Source organism: Emydura macquarii, unplaced genomic scaffold (assembly GCF_026122565.2).
Source record: "Emydura macquarii macquarii isolate MOO-44397 ecotype Brisbane River unplaced genomic scaffold, CSIRO-AGI_Emac_v2 contig_75, whole genome shotgun sequence".
In the NCBI taxonomy this organism is placed as follows: Eukaryota; Metazoa; Chordata; order Testudines; family Chelidae; genus Emydura; species Emydura macquarii.
The window spans coordinates 5,867,164-5,888,844 of record NW_027130212.1 but is presented as its reverse complement, the minus strand read 5'-3'; positions in this window follow the sequence as shown (position 1 = coordinate 5,888,844).

The following is a 21,681-nucleotide window of genomic DNA, read 5'->3' as shown; positions in this document are numbered from 1 at the left end:
CCACATGACTAATGTGCTGAATTGACTAACCAATGACTTGTGTTTTGAATATCATGTACTTGCAACAAATAATTGTTTACAAAAGTTATGTAGCAAATCATTTCGTGTATCGAATACATTTGTGAAAACCATAATCTGCTCATGGACAAATCACAAATAAAAGCAGATGAAAAAAATAAAAAATTATGACCAGCGAATTAGTCATCCAGCTCCATGCAATATCTTCCCCATTACTAAGGACGAGTTTATAGCACAGTAATTTCCTGAATTCTGCCAGCTCTCTATTTAAATTTAGGTGCTGCATTTATCCAAGCACCAGTCTATTAGTACATTCCTGCTTAATAAAGAGGTGTTAAATAGATATTCTCAATACTTCCCTCGCCATTTTTCAGAATTCACAAATGATGTCTGGAGTTGTCACTATGCAGACATTTTATTTTCCTGATCTCTCTTTTTTCCCCATCATCACTAGCCATCTGTCTGGATATCCTTGTTAAAGTGATTGTCCTTTGTAAACATCTGATTTAATAGCAAAATTACAGTTTGGGATCTTTCAGCAAACACAACTGTCGGTTCCCACCAAATCACAAACAAAAAATTGACTTTTGTTTCTTTATGACACACTTAAATGGTCCAATTACAGACATGGAGGAGAATTGCAAACTAACATGCAGTCCATTTGCTCCATTTGGTGGCTAATCAGACACACCAGGAATCCCTCCCTTGAGGTCTCTTTTGTTCTGACCTTCCACCTTCTCCTTCCCCTCCCACCCCTATTTTTGTCACTTTATTTATTGCTTCTCTGTTTGCCTCTTCACCTTGCTGATTTACCTTTCTCCAGGTTTCCCTTCTCAAGCCTTTCCCTCCTAGTTTTCCTTTTCCCTTTGTCCAACGTTCTTGTTTTCTCTGACTTGCTCTTTTCCTCTTAGCCTTCTCTTGCCCTCACTGGTTTTCTCTTCTCCAGCTATCTCCCTCCCCTCTTTGCTTTTCTTCCTCTCCTTTCTGCTTCCCTCTCTGCTGTCCTCTGGAACTCTGCTATCGGTTACTTTTCAGAGCTACGCCATGTGACCTGTCCGTGCCCAGGGAAGACCACCTGAAAATGCCAAGGTCAGGGTAGGCTGCAAAAGGAGAGCAGATTCTCCCAGCACTGGTGGGTGACACTAAAGACTCAGACTTTCCAACCAGCCACAAACAGTGCTTCTGATTCCCCACACAGGTTATCAAGAAGCTAAAACAAAATACACACAGCCCCCTTTACTGCATTTCAGTCTCTGGCTCCCAATCAGCCACTAGGTTCAGTAAAGATACCAGTTATTTAAACTGTATGCTCTTTACCAAAAAGGTTTTCCTGACCCCAAAGGGTCAGCTACAGTACCCAATCAGTATAAGTTTGGATCTTACCCAAAATACCACGCTGCCAGCCAATCCTTTAGTAACTAAAAGGTTTATTAACTAAAGGTTTATTATAAAAGGAAAGAAACAAACTATAAGAGAAATGTTAAATGATTAAAGCAATCAGATACATACAAATGATTTAAAAAGTCCACATATATCAGGTTTCCCGTAGAATTGTGGAATTTGCAGGCTTGTATAGTCCCTCTGGTGTATATCCAGGGCCTGGATGGGTCTCAGTCCTTTGTTTCACAGCTTCAGTTGCAGATCATTTTATCCAGAGGTAGGTAAAGATTGAAGACAAAATGGATGTGGTGCAGCAGCAGCTGCCTTTTATGTCCCTTGGCCTTTGCCATGCTGCTTGCGGAAATTTACAGAAATAAAATGGAGTCCAGGGTCATATTAATATGTCCTGGTGACTCATCAGGTGTAGCCCTGTCTTCTCTCCCTGGGCCCATTGTACCTGTGAGTCTCCTTAATGTGCCATTAAGCAGGCTAGTGCTGCAGCCATCCTGTCTGGGATGTCACCCAGAAACGCAGCACAAGTTGAAATACAGATACATCAAACACATCCATAACTTTCAATACAAATATGACACACATACATAAACAACATCATCATACTTAGCAAATTATAACCTTTCTAACGGTATCTGACATGGCATCTCATATGAATTATTGTAATTATGAAATATTGATGTTACATAATATCATAAATGGTCCCCCTAATCCAGCCAGCATCATACCCCACTATTTGAAATTAATGCACAGGACATTTCTATTTCTTTTTCAGCCATTAGGGCATCCTCCTAGAGCCAGAGCTGTTGCAGTGCTTAAAGCCATCTTTGACTTGATACATTAGTTCTCACCCAGTCCACGGGAACAAATGCAGCATAAATGTCGTAGGAAAACCTTTTTAGCCCTAAACATCTAGTAGTTGTTAAACAGGGTTTTTTTTTTGTTTGTTTTTTTTACCCTTTCCATTTTTCAAAAGGTTACCTTGCTGAATACGATCAGTTTCAGACTTCTGATTCCTCCTTGCTGGTAAGCAACTCACTGCAGTGGTCTAGAGCTATATTATTTTCTCAAGGAAAAGGGGGTGATTTTCAAATTATAAATAAGAACAGCAGCATCCACTTTGTAATTCTTAGTGTGCTTTGTTTCTCCAACTGTACTGAGCACTTTAACTCCAGCTTGCCAATGAAAAAATTACTTTGTTATTTTTCACACAGGCTTTTTAAAAAAACAGGAATTCAAAGGTCTTCTGAATTCTTCCCCTAATAATGCCTTGATGGAGGCAATCAGCTCTGTTTCTCTGTCTTCAGCTCCAACGAGACAGAAAATCATACAAAAATGTCACTACTTAAATTAGTATGATTTTCTTTCTTTCACAGATGAACATACTGAAGAAGAAAAAAGAACTGTTTCATAATTTGCTAGAAGAAATACAGAATACAAAGTTTTACCATCACTACTACAAATAGTAAGCATTGGTCTTTAGTTCTTCCAAACAGACTTAGAGCTTGACCTCAGGTGTAACACACACACACACACACACACGATATCTTGAAAAAGATGCTGAAATTTATCGTCCTCTAAACATTCCATTCAGCTTTCATCCTTTTATATACATAACAATATTCCTATAGCCCTGTAAAGGTGTGACCTGCCCCCTTTAAGGATCAGAGGTTTAAAGTTGGCCAGCCCAGTCTAATGAGTCCTGCCTGCCACACCTCAGAGGAGTGTGAGACTTAATTAGCTGTCTGAGGAGGGGCTGACTCCTAAAAACAGCAGCAGGAAACTAGAAGGGAAGGGAGGAAGTACAAAGGTCTCCAGGCAGGGAGGCTTAGGGGAGATCAGGAGCAAGCCAAAAAAAAAAAAAGATTGCTGAGGTTTCTAGGCAGGGGAGAAGCCTGGGGCCTTACAGCAGCAGCAGCTGCTGCTAGAGGAAGCTGAAAGCTAGTAAGACAGTGGGCTGGAAGGAAGCTGTGGAAATTAACTGCTAAAGAAGCTGCATAGCTAGTAACTAAATGATCCTGGCTCCAGCTCCCTCAGGACCAGACCCACCCAGAGATGTTGTTTTGGACTTCTAAATTTTGTTTAGGTTCTGAGGTCAGAGCCATTGTTCAAGTGTTCCTTTCAGAATCTTTATTACATGGACACAGAGTGAAGTTAGAGGTTGGCTTGTCCTTGACTGGGCTAGTAAAGTAACCTCATTGTTATCTCATTGAAGGAGAAACTAAGGTAGACTGAAGAAAAGCCTTATTTGGCTAAAAGATGATGCTACAGAATAGGTATGCCCATTTACATGCCTCAAACTTGCAAGCTGCTTCACTTAGAGAGACCACTGGTATGGAGCCCCAGAGTGGTGAGGCTATGCCCAAGTTTAGAGGTCAACCCATGTGGAGCAGCTTATAGGTTCTGGGCCTTAGTCCTCAATGCTAATGTGTGTAGGGGTGGGGGTCTCGTGCTGAAGTGTCTGAATCTGAATTTCATGTATACAATAGGCCATTAAATAACCTCTCTTTCATCCACATATTACATGACCATAGCTCACTGCCTGCTAGCACCCAGCTACTAATCTTTGATAACTTTGCATCAAGCTCAAAGAAAAGCTGTATTTTACCTCTGAGAGTAGGTGAAGTATAGGCCAATGCTCTCTGATGAAATAATACACACACTAGTTTTGCCCACAGATAAAGTATCCTGGGCCCTCCATCTGGGAGAACACCGAGTAAAGGCTCTGCCAGTTTATTAATACAGGCCCAATGCTAATCACCCATCTAAGGCACTTATACACAGCATAAAGTTATGCAGCACACAAACTTGCATGTGTTTAGCCAAAGGAGCGTCCTCATCAAGTGGTTAAGTTAAAACCCACTGAAATAAATGAAAACATTTCCATTGACTTCTGTTGAATTTAGCCCTGATCCAAAGCACACCAATGTGTTTGTTTATGGTATTTCCAAAGTATCTATCATCATGGTATCTAAACAGATAGAGGGGAAAGGCTACACACTGGAGCAAGTTACACATGAGAGAATGTATATCACATCCTCCCTTGGCTGCCACTCGCAAGACCTGTTTATGGTTGTCTACAGGAAAATATTACAGTGCAAAAACTATTACCATACTTTATCTATAGTCCTTGATTTCAAGGATCTTTAGTCACAGCTATCTGAAAAGGAAACATAAAAGAAGCCAAGAAAGTGATTAAGAGAAATTTAGAAAATATAAAAAGAAACAAATTAAAAATCAAAAACTCATTTCAGAAATCTGATCCAGGAGTGTAGTCAACCAAGGAAGTGTGTTGAGGAACCTAAAAGAGAAGAAGAAAAAATTAAATTGGATAAGCCTTGAGAGATTACTGTATACCATTGTTTGAGCTGAATAATCCAAGAGACATTACTGATATGAAAGGCCTGATTTTGATCTCACTAACCCTAGTCTTACACAATGAAGTAACTCTTGATTTACACTGAGGTGAGATCAGGCCCCAAATTTCCACCAACAGGGAAGAGGTTGAAGTCTGAGGAGAAGCAGAATTGTTCTGGTGTTTCCAGGCTCTGTGTTCCTGACTGACTTATACATTTGTGCTTGTTGTGGATCATCAATAGGGTGTTAAACACAAGTTATCATTATTTAAACTTTGGGCCAGTGTATCAAAAGACCATCTAAAGCTCCAGGATGAAGACAGTGGTAGAAAACTACGTTTTTCTGGCACAACGGAACTCTCAACAGTAAGAGTAAAGCTTGTCTGTGTGGGAGTCAGAACTTCCTCCGGGCTGGTCTGAGCCTATGGAATGAACTCCCTCAGGAACTAAGGACTATCACCAACCCCCACTTCCTGCTCCAAGAGCAAGGTGCATTTCTTTGAGTTTGCCTTCTGTTACATAGCACCAAGCACATTTATATTAAAACACACTCACATGCACCCTCTCAAAAGAAGATACTCCACTTCACACGCTTGTCCTTGTAGGGACAGGATGAGAGAACTGACAGTAAGTAACAGATGTGTAGTTATGTTGCATAATGCACTACTGGAAGGTTCTCAGATACTATGGGCTAATGTGACTGATCAGACATCATGGTTTACTCTTTTATAGCTCATGAAGGAAAAGATTACAGCCAAGATTTTTAGAAGTGGGAGCCTAAATCCATATTTAAGCACCTAGATAAGTGGCCTGATTCCTGAAAGTGCTGAGGTCCCATGCACTTTAGTGTAATGACACCAGATGATAATCTGGTCCTTTATGTCTTGGTACAAAAGAGTTTATAAAAATTAAAGATGTATTATTTTTGTAAGCAAGTCATCCTAAAGAAGAATTAAAAGCTTGGAAGCAGTTAAGGTTGTATATTCTAAGGAACCATCTGAATCAACCCTTCAAGCAAAGGGAAAAAGGAAGAACAGTGGAAAATTAAATGCTGATCTCTCCTATTTGCAGATTAATAATTCAAGATCTATATTTATTTATTCATACTAATTGACTGACAAAGTTATATAGTGGAATAATTGAAGAGAAACTAATTGCTGTCTCATTTTATTTTAATAGTATATTAAAACCTTGGCTATACTGAAGACCTCTTCTTTAACGTGTCTTGATGGCAGTCTGTGCTGAGACATCATCAGGCTTTCAGGGACTTCAGCACTTTGCATGAGGTTAGCGGGTGATCCTTCTTTCAGCTGTAGTGGGCCATAAAGTGTGGAGCTCAGGTCCCCTTGAGATCGGTCTCTTCTCTTCCTGCTAGCTTGTTCTATTAAGCACCAGATTGTCATTTGTACTAAGGCCTTGTTACACCATTTTGGGAGTATACAAGGTCCTTAATGTAATTTACATAATATCCACTGAGGGACGCTTAGGGTATGTCTCTAATGCAATCACAGTTTGAGTAGACACACCTCAGCTAGCTTTAATCTAGCTAGCCTGGATTCTAGAACAGCAGCAGTGTAGGCAGTATAAGCCTAGGTATCTAAGGGTTAATTCGTGCTGAAGCAGAAACTGCTGTGGCTTCACTGCTCCAATATAGATTAAACCTACCTCAAGTATGTCTACATAAGCTGCAGTCACACTCTCTGATTGCAGTATAAACATACCCTGGCTATCAGTGTTAATATCCCCAGATATGTCCACTACCCACTGTCATTAACACACCCTAACAAAATAGATACACCAAACAAAACACAAATTCACTTGTAAAACAGGATGCCCCAATAATCCTTCCAACAAATACACTATTACAAATATTCATATATAAATTCCTGACCCCTTAGTATTTTCCATGAATTGTTTCCAGTAGTTCTCTCCTGTCTCCAATGTTAGGAGTCAATTCCAGACTGCATCTTGGGGTATGTCTACACTGCAATAAAACACCCGCAGCTGGCCCATGTCAGCTGATTTGGGCTCGTAGGGCTCAGGTTATGGGGTTGTAAAACTGCAGTGTAGATGAGCCCCTGGGATCCCGCTAATGGGGTGGTTATTTAATTGCAGTGTAAACATACCATAGCCTAGGAAGCAATTGTTATCCAGCCATTTGTCCTCTTTTTGGGAGCACTGTCCTCTCAAACCATAAATACAAATGCCTTTTTCACTGTTTATCCAATCCACAGCCAGTGTGCCTTTTTTGATTAAAAGTTCATTAGATCAGAATCCTCATTAGCGAGGATTTCTCATGAGGTATTCAACAGAATGACCATTTTTTCCCTATTACCAGATCTCACCAAGTTCAGCTTTCAAACACAGATGCATTCTGCCATTATTGGGCCTGGTCTACACTAGAAAATTAGATCAGCATAACTACATTGCTCCGGGGTGTGAAAAATCCACACTCTTGAGTGGCATAGTTAAACCGACCTAAGTCTCCGTGTAGAAAAGGCTAGGTTGACAGAAGCTACTGCCTCTAAGGGAGCTGGATTACCTATGCCAACATCCCTCCAGGACTGAAAGCTAGTTTAGTCCCTTTGCGGAGTAGCAGCCACTTGCCCTCCCTTCCAAGAAATCTTATTAATTCTTTCCTCCCCTTGCTGTGTGTGTGGGGGGAGGGGGGAGAAAGCTAGTTTAGTCCCCTTGCGGAGTAGCAGGAAATCTTATTAATTCTTTCCTCCCCCTTGCTGTGTGGTGTGTGGGGGGGGGGGGGAAACACCCTGTCACATGCCCTAATCATATATTTTCCTCCAATCATTATACTTTAATACCTTTCACACAAAATTACATAATTCACGTATGCTTGACTTTCAGATTCTCCCCATGCACCTTTACATGGATAGTAACATGTAGAGTTACACATACACCGTGTGGTGTTTGAGATGGAGGGCCTAATTAAACTCAGCTAATTTTACACCAGTGTAACGCCACTGATTGATGGGCCTCTCTGTTGAGAATGCTTGAGCTACACTCTCTGCATCTAGGTGGGGAGGCCAAGGTGGTGTCATGTCATGTCATCTTTCTAGCCCTTGCTGTTGGACTCAATTGGGAGCCAAAGGAACTTCTGTGATACCCGCCTCCCTGATGTCAGTGTAGGGGCAAGATTTGTGGGGAAGAGAGGGACATTTGCAGGACTTCCCTTTACACCACTGATTCCTGTCTACCATACTGACCATTTGGGACTACTGGCAGTGTGTCCAACTAAATTATTCCCTGTGCAAAACTGGCTGAGTTTAGGGGACTACAAAGATAGCCTTTGCATCTCCCCACCTGAGCTGTGCTGTGCACTTCAGAGCTGGAACTGCCCAACAGGACCATGATACATGTATGTTGAGTCCCCATAAAACCAGCCAACAAAAAGCTTAATTATGGAGACATTTATCTACAGAAAGCAGATTTTTAACTATCCACATTTAGCACTTGGATACGAGATTATTTGTGACATTGCAGATTACAGCTATCGTAATCCATAGCCTGTGAACTCTTGTTAGTAGTCCATAGGCAAATACGAATGTGTCAGAGTACTTTTTTTTTTTTTTTTTTTTTTTTTTTTTTAAGGTTAATGTGCTAGAGAATTGTCAACAGTTAATATCTAAATCCCTCTGCTGTTGCTGTTTCCCCTGGGTCTGCTCCTGTTCAGGTTGGCAGGAGTCTTGGTTTATTTTCAGCAGGAGAAAGTTTGAGCCCTCAAATAATGCTTTTATAAACTGCGTTGACAAGTACAAGAGTTAAGTGGAACCTTAGGCAGGTTTTATAAAAATTCCAGAGTATTTTATAAGATGAGGACCAATGGTTCTGTTTTAGGCACCTATTCTGGTGTGAAAATTTGGTGCCCATGAAATTGAAGGGTTAAAACAATGGTTACTGTGAGTTGATGGCGTCAGGCTTCCATATATGGTTTTGACAACACATGTCACTCCCAACCTGGTACCTGTCCAGTACTGATTGACTCTGATGTGGAATCTTAGAGTTGTGTTGAATTGTGTGATGGCTCTTTGATGTGATCAGATGTTCTGTAAGGATTAGGACAACATCACCAAATTCATTTCAACTCAAGAGCTGGTTACTGGTTTCTGAGTGACAAGGTGAGTGGGCTAATAAATAGGACCAACTTTTGTTGGTGAGAGAGACAAGTTTTTGAGCTTGGTTTATGAGTATAATACATTGGGGTATCCAGGCAAATCCTGCTACTAGGTGGCGGGAGTTGGTGCCCATAGACTGATTTCTGATAGCTGATCCAGTGTAAAAATACTCATTATGACAATGATGAAGTCATTTACCTGTTCACGCCATTACCATCTGTCCTGGCCTCCTTTATTTAAGAGCACAGGCTTTAACTTGACTGAGGCTATGTCTACACTGCAGCACTAATTCGAATGAGCTTAATTCGAATTACAGAAAGCGATTTATAGAAAGCGCTGCAGACTGTCCACACTACAGTGTTTGTGCTGGTTTCTTGCATCCACACTGGCCCGCCTTAATTCGAATTAGAAAGCAGTGCAATATGGGAAGCTATCCCACAGTGCAACTAACCATAGAAACTGTTGTGACGAGTGTCATCATCCCAGGATGCAGCGCTGCTTCCCCCACCCTCTTCCCCCACTCCCAAACAAACAGGAAAAGGATTTTCATGCTTTTTTTTACTCCCCCAATTGCCATTGCTGCAGGCACATGGAGCCAGCTGAACTATCCTCTCATTTTGTTCTGACAAGTCAGTCAGTATATTAATACAGTGATACAAATGTTTCCATTTCACTGGTGGAAAGCATGATATAATGTATCCACATGTAGCACTGTGAATACACTCTTAAGAAAGTATCAATTTCCATGGTTGGCCACTGAAACAATGTAGCAAAGAATTTCCTCTCACTGTAGGCATTTAAAACGCATTCACCACGCTGGGAGAGGGGTGGGTGGTGAAATCTTTCAAAGGGACAAACTTTAAAGGGCTAAACTTTCAAAGGGAAAAACTGCAAAGGGCTTGCTGGGCAGTTAAAATGCATTCATCACGCAGGGAGGGGGGTGGGTGGTGAAATCTTTCAAACCGTTAAAGAGGCATACTGCAAAGGGCTTGGTGTGTGTGTGTATGTGGGGGGGGGGGGGTGATTGCAGCTTGGATTTTAAACCCATTCACCGCAGGAAATGAAGATTTAAATCTTCCCAGGGCTGCTTTGGGGGAGGGTACTGAAATGGGGCATCATGGGATACAGTCTGGAGGCCAATTAATTCGAATTAAGTCCCATTGCGTCCACACTCACACTAATGCGAATTAACTGATGCACTTCAGGAGCTAATCCACTTGCATAGGTGGTTTTATTAATTCGATTTTAAAGGATCCTTAATTCGAATTAACAATGCGCAAGTGTAGACGCAGGAGTAATTAATTCGAATTAAGGGACTTAATTCAAATTAAGCCACTAGTGTAGACCAGGCCTATGGCTGTGTGCACATGAGCCTGCATGCACTTAGGGGTTATAAGAATACAGGTTTCAATTTTGAAAACCATGCAACTAAAATTAAGATTCTTTTCTCAGGAAATACAAAGAGTTCAATAATATGGGCAGGAGCATGCTCTTTGGTTAACCAACGAGAGTTTTACCCAGGACTTTCGTTTGACCAAGATAGGGACCAAAGTTGTAACAATTTTGAAAATGGTACTGTGTGCTTAAATTTTAATTGTATTTAATTGTAGGGGGAGATTTTCAAAAGTACCCAAGGGATTTAGGATCACCGGAGAACTAATCATGTTACATGTCATAACATTTAGTCACCATGATATATTTCCTTGAAGTGGATCAGTGACATCCCATTGTCAGAAATGATACATGTGAAAAAGCACTCAGTATAAATCTCTGAAGGACTGCACAAATTCTTTCAGAGGCAGAGGTTTTGACACAAAGTTCTTTCCCGTCAAGAAACATGTGGAGTGGTGTATAGAATGGGCAGAGAGAGAGAACTCCAAATCAAGAGTAAAAGGCATATGCTGCTGTTATAGATGTTACCTAGCTATGGCAGTATGCCACACATATGCCCTCATATAAAGATATTCTGTTTATTTGCTTAGTACAAATTTTAATGGTCATGTTAACTTTAAGATACTGAATTAATTAGTCCTAGGTTTTATTAAAATAAGTAGGAAACATACAGAATGTGCCATACACAAAAATCACTCATTTTTCAGTAAGTATTTTTAGTTCTATTAGCTTAACATAGGCTCAAGGAGAGTGCAAAATTGAATTGAATATGAGTATCTGTATACACACAGTGATATGCACAGTTCCCCTGAGCCTCAGCTTTGGCTAAAGCGTGTTCAGTGCCCCTCAGGGGGTGGTGTGACGGTGGATTGAAGCCATCTGTACGCTCGCCTAAACCCTAGGCCATTCCGGTGTTTGGTTTGCCCCTGGTGCACGTTAGCTGGTCTAGTTTCCAATAGCTGCCCAGAATCTCAAGAGGCCATTCCAGTAATGGGGGATTGCTGGGACATAAGGACACTGTGGCCGTTCCCCCTTTCATCCCAATACACCCTCTACTGCAGTGCCTGTGAAGGGGGCAGCTCAGAAGCCACTATAGTGGCTTTATGCTGCCTAAGTGTTCCTCTGTGCAGGGAGGTTCCTCCTGGGGTCTGATCAGCTGTGAGCAGCACAAAACCAGCCCCACCTGCTATGGGATTAGAGCTGTAATATGTTAATGTGAAGACTTTTTCCAAGTAATCTTTACCATCTGGTGTCTCCCACTAGTGTTAATATTAATAATTTATAGGTCTTCTCTTAATACCACAGAGGAAGCAGAATACTAAACCCTAATATAGAAACAGCAAGAGGTTTGTTTTTTAAAAAAGAAGCTGATATAACCATATGGGATAGCCTAGGAAAGGGTAATAATTGTGGATTTTTTTGTTTAGTTTTTAAAAAGCCTTCACTGAAAAAACAATGCAAGAGGCTAATATTGCTATTGTTCCTCTATTGCCTGTTTAGACTACAGAAACAAGATATGTTTGTCTATTTGGTTCACCAGTGCAGTTCATGTAAAGAACATGTACAAAGTATATGCTAACAGTATAAGTATTACAGGGAGTAGTTCTTGCTGGGCAAAAAACTAAAATCAGTCATTATCATGTGTAAGTTGCATCTGAACTGAAGTAGTATAGTAATTTTACCAATTCAAGCCAGCAGAATCTTCTCTCTATAGTTAATCTTGATTTCCTCAGAGACCAAATATGCAAATCGTCAAATGAGATCTGCAATAAACATTGCAATCATAAGGAAGCAGTAAGCTATAGTTCTAAACATTCAAATCAGCCTTTTCTGCCCATGCAGAACTTCAGTTTATTCCTTTAGTAATAGGATTAATAACATTCACCATTCACACCATCCTTTGTACTTTTCACATGAATCATTTTAGCCATTTCATAGAGGGACAAGGTGGGTTATTTGTCCTAGTCAAAAACTATGGCAATAATGCACAAAATGAACTAAGGAAAGAATTCATGATGAAAATGAACAACTGGAAGATTGCTAATCAAACAGTATGTGCTGTAGCTACAAGAAGCTAGACATATGAAGTGTGTGGGAGGCCCTGTGCTTCTAAACTGGAAAAAACCCCAAAAACTTGAGGATAAACAAGTAACAGTAAAGGAATAAGTCCCTCTCAACAGAGACTTACCAGAGGATAAACAACTAAAGGAATAAAGAACCTGTGAAGTTCAGAAATGTGTATGAACTTCATGAAACATAACTCCACTAAGAAATGCAAAGCTCTGACAGACTGCCCTTGATTTCTTTTAATAACACTTGAAGGTCAGATACATAGCTGTTCCTGGAAATCCTAAAAAGATTTCCAGGGGATGGTTCCAAAAGTTAGAAAGAAACTGCCCTATACTTTATTGCGCAACACAGATCTATTGACTAAAATATATCATATTACTTCCTACAGCTTACTCAGGCACACTTATTATAAAAGGGTTTCACATTCAAGCAAGCAGCACGTAGTAGTCATATGCAAACAGGCTTGTAGATGCTGGACACAGAACAGCCTCAGGAAGGTCACAGAGGTCAAGCTGATTACCTCCTCTGGCTTTGGCAAGCTCAGGGCTCAGCGGGGTTACCCAAGTTCACAACAGCTATTGACATTCAGCTGCATTGCTTACTCATTACCAGATCAGCAGGGGACTGTCTGGGTCTAAACTTAACCCTTTTAATGCCATGATATTTTTTTAAAGGAACACACTTTAAGGTACTTACAGCACTACAGTGCATATTTACCTGGGAGGCTAGTGCTGAAAAGAAAGCAGCAAACTGCCTGCATTGTAAGTAGCAACATATCTTTTCCCTTCAATTTGGCTCATAAGTAACACAGTCACTTCCAAGTGAAAGTTTGAAAGAAGAATGCAGGAGACATAACCAATTTAACAACAATAAGAAAACAAACCAGAAAATCAAAATTAAAACCATTTGACGTTTTCATGTTGATAAAAACATGAATAATATGAGATGCACATTTCAAGTTGAAAGAATACATCCCATCACAAAGAACAATTTCAGATGACCCTGAGCCACTGAGTGACTTAAAAGACCTGTGTCTTGTTGCTGTCCATGATTTTGCAATATCACAACTCTCTCAATATTTGGTGTTTTTCTTAAAGCCCCAACTCCTGATTAAGTGGGAACCTCAGCTTTTTTTTAAAAAAAAAAAATTAAAGTAAGTTTCTAGCCCTTATGGATGCAGAGAGAAAAACTTGAAAATGTGAACCACAAAGGCTAGGAAACCAGAAAGCAAATTAAAAATACCCCAAACTTGATTTTTAAATGAATGACATTTAAGTCATTCATGATTTTTGGGAGGGAGGTGAAGGATTAATTCCTGACATTTGGATGCTTGGGGTTGGCAATACTGCATCTACATTATCTCACTGGCATCATATAAATCCACCTCAAGGAATATTTGTTTTATACCACACTTCCTAAGAAATAAAAGTAGAATCAAAAGTAGTTCTGTAACATTGTAATAAAAAATGCTATTTCCCCTTCCCACCAAGTCAAAGACGCTTCTACAAAGAGAGGCAGGCTGTACCATTTTGTCAGAACTATGGACAGATAGTCAATAGCAGGTATGTGGAATGCGCATACTACTCATTTATTTCAGCTTTCCCTGTAACTATATTTCATATCTGATTTAATTTGGAACATTTAATTCAGATATCAGAATTCAGTGGAAATGAATTTCAAACAAAGCTTTAAATATTATCTCAGTGTTGATGGTTTTTTATATATATCCCAAAGAATGCTAAGTGCTTTACAGACACACACAAGAGACAAGGGCCTTACCCCAGCAGCTTATAATAAAAAATGAAATTGATAGGAAAGTGATGGAAGAAGGAATACAACAAAAAAGACAAGTGAAGAAGTTTAGCTTGTATGTGGTTAGTGCTGTAACTTATCTTTATTATCATTATTAATTTCTAAAGTCCAAAGAGTGGGAGGTAGAGTATATAGGTCACTTCTAAGTATTGTTTCAAGGAGGCATAGGTGAAAGCTTGCTGGACTTAGTCAAGGAACAAGTTCTAGGTTTATAGCACCTCATAGAATATAAGCAGATGAAAGTGGGAGAAGGGCACAAATGAGATGGTTAGTCAAGTGGTTTGGGCAGAGCAATGGGAAGATGAAATGAGATAGGTAGAGGTATAGCAAGAACTAAGTAATACAGGGCATTGAAGGCAATGATGAAGAACTTAAATTTGATGCGAAGGGTCAGAGAAGGGACTTGAAGAGGGACTGGGTATGACCCCAGAAGTAAGTAAAATAGGTGGTACTTTGGGTGGACTGAGGTAGAAGTGATTAGAACCTCAACAGTTGTTTGATAGAGACAATAGAGAAGAGCAGACAGATGTTGTAGAAGAGAAAGAACTGGCAAGACTTAGAGATAGTATCAACATGGAGGGGAAAAGGAGAAAGGAAGGTGGTTGAGAAGGACATTTTCACTCTTTGGTATGTTGAATTAGTATTGGCAGAGGGCCATTCAGGAAGCTTTTTCAGAGTGAGAGGCAGCTGGAGATGCAAACTGTTAGTCTGAATAGCAGGGGAGACGTGAAGATAAAGTAGTAGACTCATGAGCCATCACTTTAGAGGTTGCAGCTGAAGCTATGCAACCAGATGAGGTTGCCTAAGTATAGATAGTGGAAAGGAGAGGAAGCTCAGAGAGATACCTATGAAGAGTGGGAAGCAGGAGTGGACACTCCAAAAGAGTGGACATGAAAAAAGACAAGAAAAGTACAGGGTTTCTGAAGACTAGAGAAGAACCAGCTTGCAGGAGGAGGAGTGTGCTGTCAGACTGAGAAAGATGTAAAGGAGGCTTTCAGATTTGGCCATGGAGACATAATTGATGATTTTGGAATGAGACGTCAGTGCAGTGGAGAAGGCTGAAAGTAGAATGTGGGGGATCAAGGAGAGAGTAAGCAAATTGGGAGCAGATTGTATATTCAATATATTTGGTGGCAAGAAGAAGAAAATGTATGGGTTGGCAATGGAAGATGTAGTTGGGATCAAATGAAAGTTTTTGGATGATAGAGGAAATGATAGTGTGTTTCTAAACAAGTGAAGAGAGAGAGTAGTTGAAGATGATGGAGCGGGAGGTTGTAAGGTATTGATTTCAATGGGAGTTAGAAACTTAAATATCTCTTGAAGATCTTGTTTACACAGGGAAATTGATCAGAGTAGCTCCTCATCTGGACACTTTATTCTGGAATAAAAATCACTTTATTCCAGAATAAATACTTTACCTTGGAAGTGCACTAGTTATTCTGAAATAAAAGTGACTGACTGGTTCTAGAATAGAGTGTTCACAGAACAGCTGTTGTAGATTAGCTTTCTTTGCAGTAGTTATTGAGGTCAATTTCCCCATGTAAACCAGTCCTAAGAGAAATCAGGAGTTGGAAGAAGACAGGACAGAGGGGTTAGTGGATAACATCAGGAGAAATATGCCCCACTCTCTGGCTCTGAAGTAGGAGAAGAGAGCTCTCAGGGGAAATAAAAAGAAAGAGAAAAGAAATGCTCACATGAGTTTGTATCAATTTTCTTTGTAAAGATATAGGGAAATGATAGTAGTAATGTTCAGTGATCCTCAGACAGCTAACTCCCACAGAAAATCAATGGGAATTAGGCACCTAAAAATACTGAGGATCAAGGCCTCAGTGCTTAAATTGCTTGCAAGAGCTCTGGTTCAACTGGCTGTTTACAACAAGAGCTTTACCACGCTTTGCCCAAACTCTATCTGGGAAGTTTAGCCCTTAAAGGCACAGTCCTCAGTACCACAACAGGAAATTGGGAGAGGGTTTAAGAAGAAGCAGCAAATTTGTCAGAGCTAGAAATGGGTAACCGACTCAAAATAATTGTACAAATTCAAATTTTATAATGAATCCTGCTTTGGCCATTCTCACAACCCTTTAAGGTTCTCATCTGTGAATATCTGAGTGACCAAGTTTTACTGTATAAATGTTCAGAGAAAACAAATTTCAAGGTCACATGCACAAGAGTTCTTAGAAACTGAATTTTAAATTTTCCCACACACGTATTTGTGTGGGATGTGCTTGTGCACTCATCCAGACAAGGAATAGAAACATAGATGTGTGGCTTGTCTGACCAATCCTCTTTAAGCACACAGCTTGAATTTAGAATATTTGTGAATTAGCCATAGAATTTTAAAAAATGTTTTTTTCCTAATAAATTCGAATAATAAAAAGTTTGAGGAAATGTACAGACAGAAAATTATTCATTTGACATTAATTATAAGTCAGGACTAAATTAGGATTGTAAGCTCTTTGGGGCAGATACTGTCGCTTTGTTCTGTGTTTGTACAGTTCCTAGCACAATGGGGCGCTGGCCTTCTCCTGGAGCATTACAATACTACCAATAATGATTATTAGGCAGAAGAAGCAAAGCTGCTAGTATCACACTCTTAGAATATCACAACATAAGTTAGACATGTCATTATTTCTCCTGTGCAAACAGATTGCAGGTAGCTAAAAGGAATCACATCTATCATTGAAAGATACTACTGGACAGGGGTGTGCACACAACTCTAGTAATTAGGAAAAGGATGTCTGTTTTTCAGAGCTCCAGATATGGATAGCACTTGTAACCACAAATGGAAAGAGAAATCAAATGGAAAGAATAATTGAACTATTAAACTAGTCCTCAGTAGACACTCAGTTAACAGCCTATAGTGACAAAGTTCTGCTGTGGGCATGTAATGAATGCCCCAGCATTATTATTAATCTGGTCATAGTTGTAAGTTACTGAAGGAAAGGATAGATGGAGGAAATGGGCAGGGCTGTAATTGGGGTGATAGTTGGCCTCTTTGAAGCAAATGTTTAATTAAAGAGAATCTATTACATCGGCAAACTGAGATTTTTTTAAAAGAAATAGCTGTTTTGGATATGAAGAAACACTGTTCCCTTTTGATGCAGTGAACAGATGCCTATTCTCAAACAGCGGAAACCTGAAAGGAGCACTCTGGCTGAGATTCCAAACGTAGCCTGTTTAACATTCTGTGAAGCCTTCTTCTGCATTATTCTTTATTTCCTGAATCCTGAAGAAAACCTGTTCACAATCTACAAGGAATGCACAGCCCACTAGCTACATTTTCAGTGTTGGCAAAACACAACAAACATAGTCCAGCTGCTTCATTAAACATCCCAGAGCTGAGTCAGTTACTCCTAGGTCATCAGAAACCAGCCTGTGCCGGTTACATTCCCAGGTCTTAAATGGAGTATCTGTAATTATGATTTTTAATGTTATGTTTATGATATTAGAGTTGGTCTTACTCTCACCAAGCACATCTACACTTAGTTCATGCAAGAACCTGTCATACTACACCATTAGAATGGAGCCAGAGCCAGAGCTATGCTATAATTATAAGTGAGTCAGTTACAACAGAGTTGACTCTTGAACTGGTTGCAAAACAGTTCTTAATGTTTTTGTGTAGCTGGGATCTTAGGTATGTTCCTGAGCAATTCTAAAAACCTTAGGCATGTCTTGGTTTTAAACTACATTAATTCCTGATTAAGCTCTTTCCTTATTAGGATATATAGGAAATGGTCCAAATTTACTGTTCACTAACATAACATACATGAGGCCTACCCTAAACAAGATCTTTGAATGCCAAATAGTTCCAAACACTGTTTCACACCTGTTTGCTTTCCTTCCTTCCCCCCACCTCTTGTTTGTATGTTTGCTACTTCCTGGCATTCTTATCATGTTGTAATAAATCACCTCTCCCAGACTGGATATTATCATCTGAGTTAAGATGTTGATGCTTAGATACTGAGTTGGATAAGATTAGCCAGTCCTCGATAATCAAGCCTCTTAATAGGGAAATACATGTAAATAGGTCAGTTAATCTCACATATCAGGAGCCATCTATGCTACAATTGCAATAGAGCTACAGTCTGGGCGTGAATTGTTTTCCAAATAAAACTTCATTTAAATCACTGAAGTATTGCAATATACTTCATTACATTATACTTTAACTATTGTGCTTTAAGTTTCTAGGTTGGTTGTTTGGATTTCTTTAATTGTAATCAAATACATTTTTCTTTTGACATTATGCTGGTATAAAGTGATACTACATTTTCAGCACAAGGTGCATGGAATTAGGTGTACCATCCTATTAGAATTAAACAGGTCTGCACATCAGATCCACTGCCCACTGAGCTGAAAACGTAGCACTTATTCCTAACTTTGGCTAGGTGCCTTTCTTGATATTTAAAACGTTTTATTGGAGAAAATGTTTAAGCAAAAAACAATAAAGCAACAGTCAAGGTTTAAAAAGCGCAGTAATACAGCATCCGGGGATGATATGCAGTTTAAAATACTACAAAATGATCTGTTAGTGAGTTAATCCGATTTGAAAATAAGAAACTGCATGTGCACAGTCACAGTTTTTTCCTTCTGTTGAAGCCTTTTATGTTTTTCATTAGTTATTTATGTTACGTGAATGTCTGGAGGTCCCCGGTGACTCCCCCTTGTGCTAGGTGCCATAAAAACATATAGCATGTACAATCCCTGACCCAAAGAGATGTCAGTCTATATAGACAAAGTAGATAGGGTGGAAGGGAAAACAGACACAGAGAAATGAAGTGACTTACCCACAGTCATACAGTAGGCATGGAGCTCTTGACTTCCCGCCTAATTTCCTAACTACTAAACAACTAAACTTTGGTGCCTCTCAGTTGCTTTTGTGCCCTACAACAATGCAAAATTTTGACATCCATTACTGATTAAATACATAACATTACAATCTGGTTTTAGCAATACTTAGCTATGAACAATCTGCCTCAAAGGAAAGCCAGTGGGGCCTAATGGATTGCGCACTGGACTGCGATTTAGAAGACCCACTTCTATTACTGCCTTTGCTACTAGCCTGCTAGGTGACCTCAGGCAAGTCACTTAACTTTAGTTTCCATATCTATAAAATGGGATTAATGACAGTGACCTACTTTGTAAAGTACTTAGAGATCTAATGATGAAAAGCACTACATGAGAGCTATGAATTATGTATTATTAGTAATGTATTTTCATCAGATAACCATTTATTGACAGGGCACACATACTAGATACACATTCTCCTATGTACCTTTATTTGGCTGGTAGTCTGGAAACTGCCGGCATTTAATGGGTGAAGTCAGGGTAGTTTTTAAAGTCGCTTATTTGTATTTAGTTCAACCCAGTTATCTCTGTCACACTTCAGGGCAACTGCGCCTGTATTCCTCCTCTGTGGTCCCTCAAGGGCACCCACTCTAGGTTCTTAGCTCCTCAGCCGTTGCCTCTCTTGAGTGGAGACTCACCGCTCTGTCCCTCCTGACCAGGGTTTCTTCAGACTGCACAGTTCCCTGCCTACCTAGTGATGTTCCCATTAAGCTAGACTACCTGGACAGGCCAGCATCTGCACTTTGTTTTCCCTTCAAAAGCATATGAATAGCATAACTGCCAGCTTTGTAAGTTACCACACAGCTTTATAGAAGTAAGCACATTTATTCTTAAGGTGAAAGCATTATAGAGAAAACATTAAAAATTCCTACATGCATGCTAAAAGCTTATCAGAGCTTGATCATCAGTCTTATGGGACCGCAGTAGGCCAAAGTACTTCCAACCCATCCCAGGGGGCTTGAACAGAAGGCTCTAATTTTACTAATTTCACAGCCAGTTATTCCCTTTTGAGATACATTAGTACCATGGCAACATTGATAACACAATCGTCACAAAAGGCAAAAATCATCAGATATGTAAGGGGTTCTCATTGCTACAAGGTTATGCAGCTGATGGAATCTGTGGTGATGGTCTCCAAGCTTTTTCCTAGTCTTCCTTTTATATCTAGGACCGTTTTCAATTTTCCATGCCCCAAAGTGCAGCCCAGTCGCCAGTCAAATCTCTTATTAAAACACACTACTTTTATAAAATGTTTTGAAAGAAACTACTGTCATATATATGCATATTATAGCTATCTGTTTTAAGCACTTAAACATAGATATCAAAACTTAAATCTATGGTATATGGGATGGTGTGGTATAAGGATTTTATTGCATTACTAATGTGTTATAAAGCCATGGATTAGTAGAACTGGTTTAAAAAAGAACAGAAAAATTGTGGAAAAGTCATCATTTTTTCTTTTGTCAAATTTTTCAAAAATTTTAAATTCAGAAAAAGTTGACCGGCTCTAGTAATGAGTTATGCAGGTCAAGAAGATCTTGTCCCTTTCACCAACAGAAGTTGATCCAATAAAAGATATTACCTCACCCATCTTGTTTCTCTAATATCCTGGGACCGACACAACTACAACAACACTTCAAACAATTGAACAAGGTAAGATTTCGAATTTTGTTGTCTGAAAAGGAAACTCCACAATATCAAGAAAAAGGAAGCCAAACTAAATAGCAACATCTACTTCCTGAGCAAATGGAAAAAATAAAATGTAATCCACATATAACTCAGCATCTATAATCCCCCAGTCACTACACACAACTCTAAAACAGTTCTGCAGAAGGACTGGGAAAAAAATGAAGAATTGTCACCTGCACCTTTCATACTCCAGAAAGGACCACCTCAAATAAGAAATCATCACATATTTCCACACACTGGAAGGAAAAAAATCAGGAAACCAATCTGATGATCATGCAAGAACAATGCAAAAACAAAAAGTGAAACCAACCACAACAGCTCCATAACCCACAGACCGTCACCTCTGAGAGACACAGTGATCTCCAGACCCATCACATGGACATAACATAACTCCTTAACATCATTAAGTTATCAAGACTACTCCTAACTGGAGCTGAATGATCTGAATTATCTCTAAAAGGGACTGAACTTCTGCCTACCATGACCCCTAATACCATATTAACATGTGGAGAACCTGAAGAATTATTTCACTGACTCAAAAGAATTCTTTCACAACAAAGATGACACCACCCACTACAACCATGTCCCCACTGACAGTCATAAACAAAAAAAGAATCATTTGACTGGACACCTCACTGTGGATGAAACCACACACTTGATCATTACATTGATGGCTTCAGGGGAAAATAATCATCTGTGAAATCGTTAAAAAACCAACATAATCCAATCGTTAAAAAACCAACATAATCTCTCCACTGCTGAGAGGATAGTTATATAACATCTGTGAAATCCAGCCACCAAATAGTGATCAAACCAGCAGAGAAAGGGGAGGCCATCATAGTCCTTGGCTGTGATGACTATATAAACAAGGCCAACTGATAACTCCCCGACACTACCTACTATAAAGAACTTCAAGAAAAACTCTACACCTTCATCCCCCACAAACCCACCCGTGGAACCTTCTACGTAGAATCATA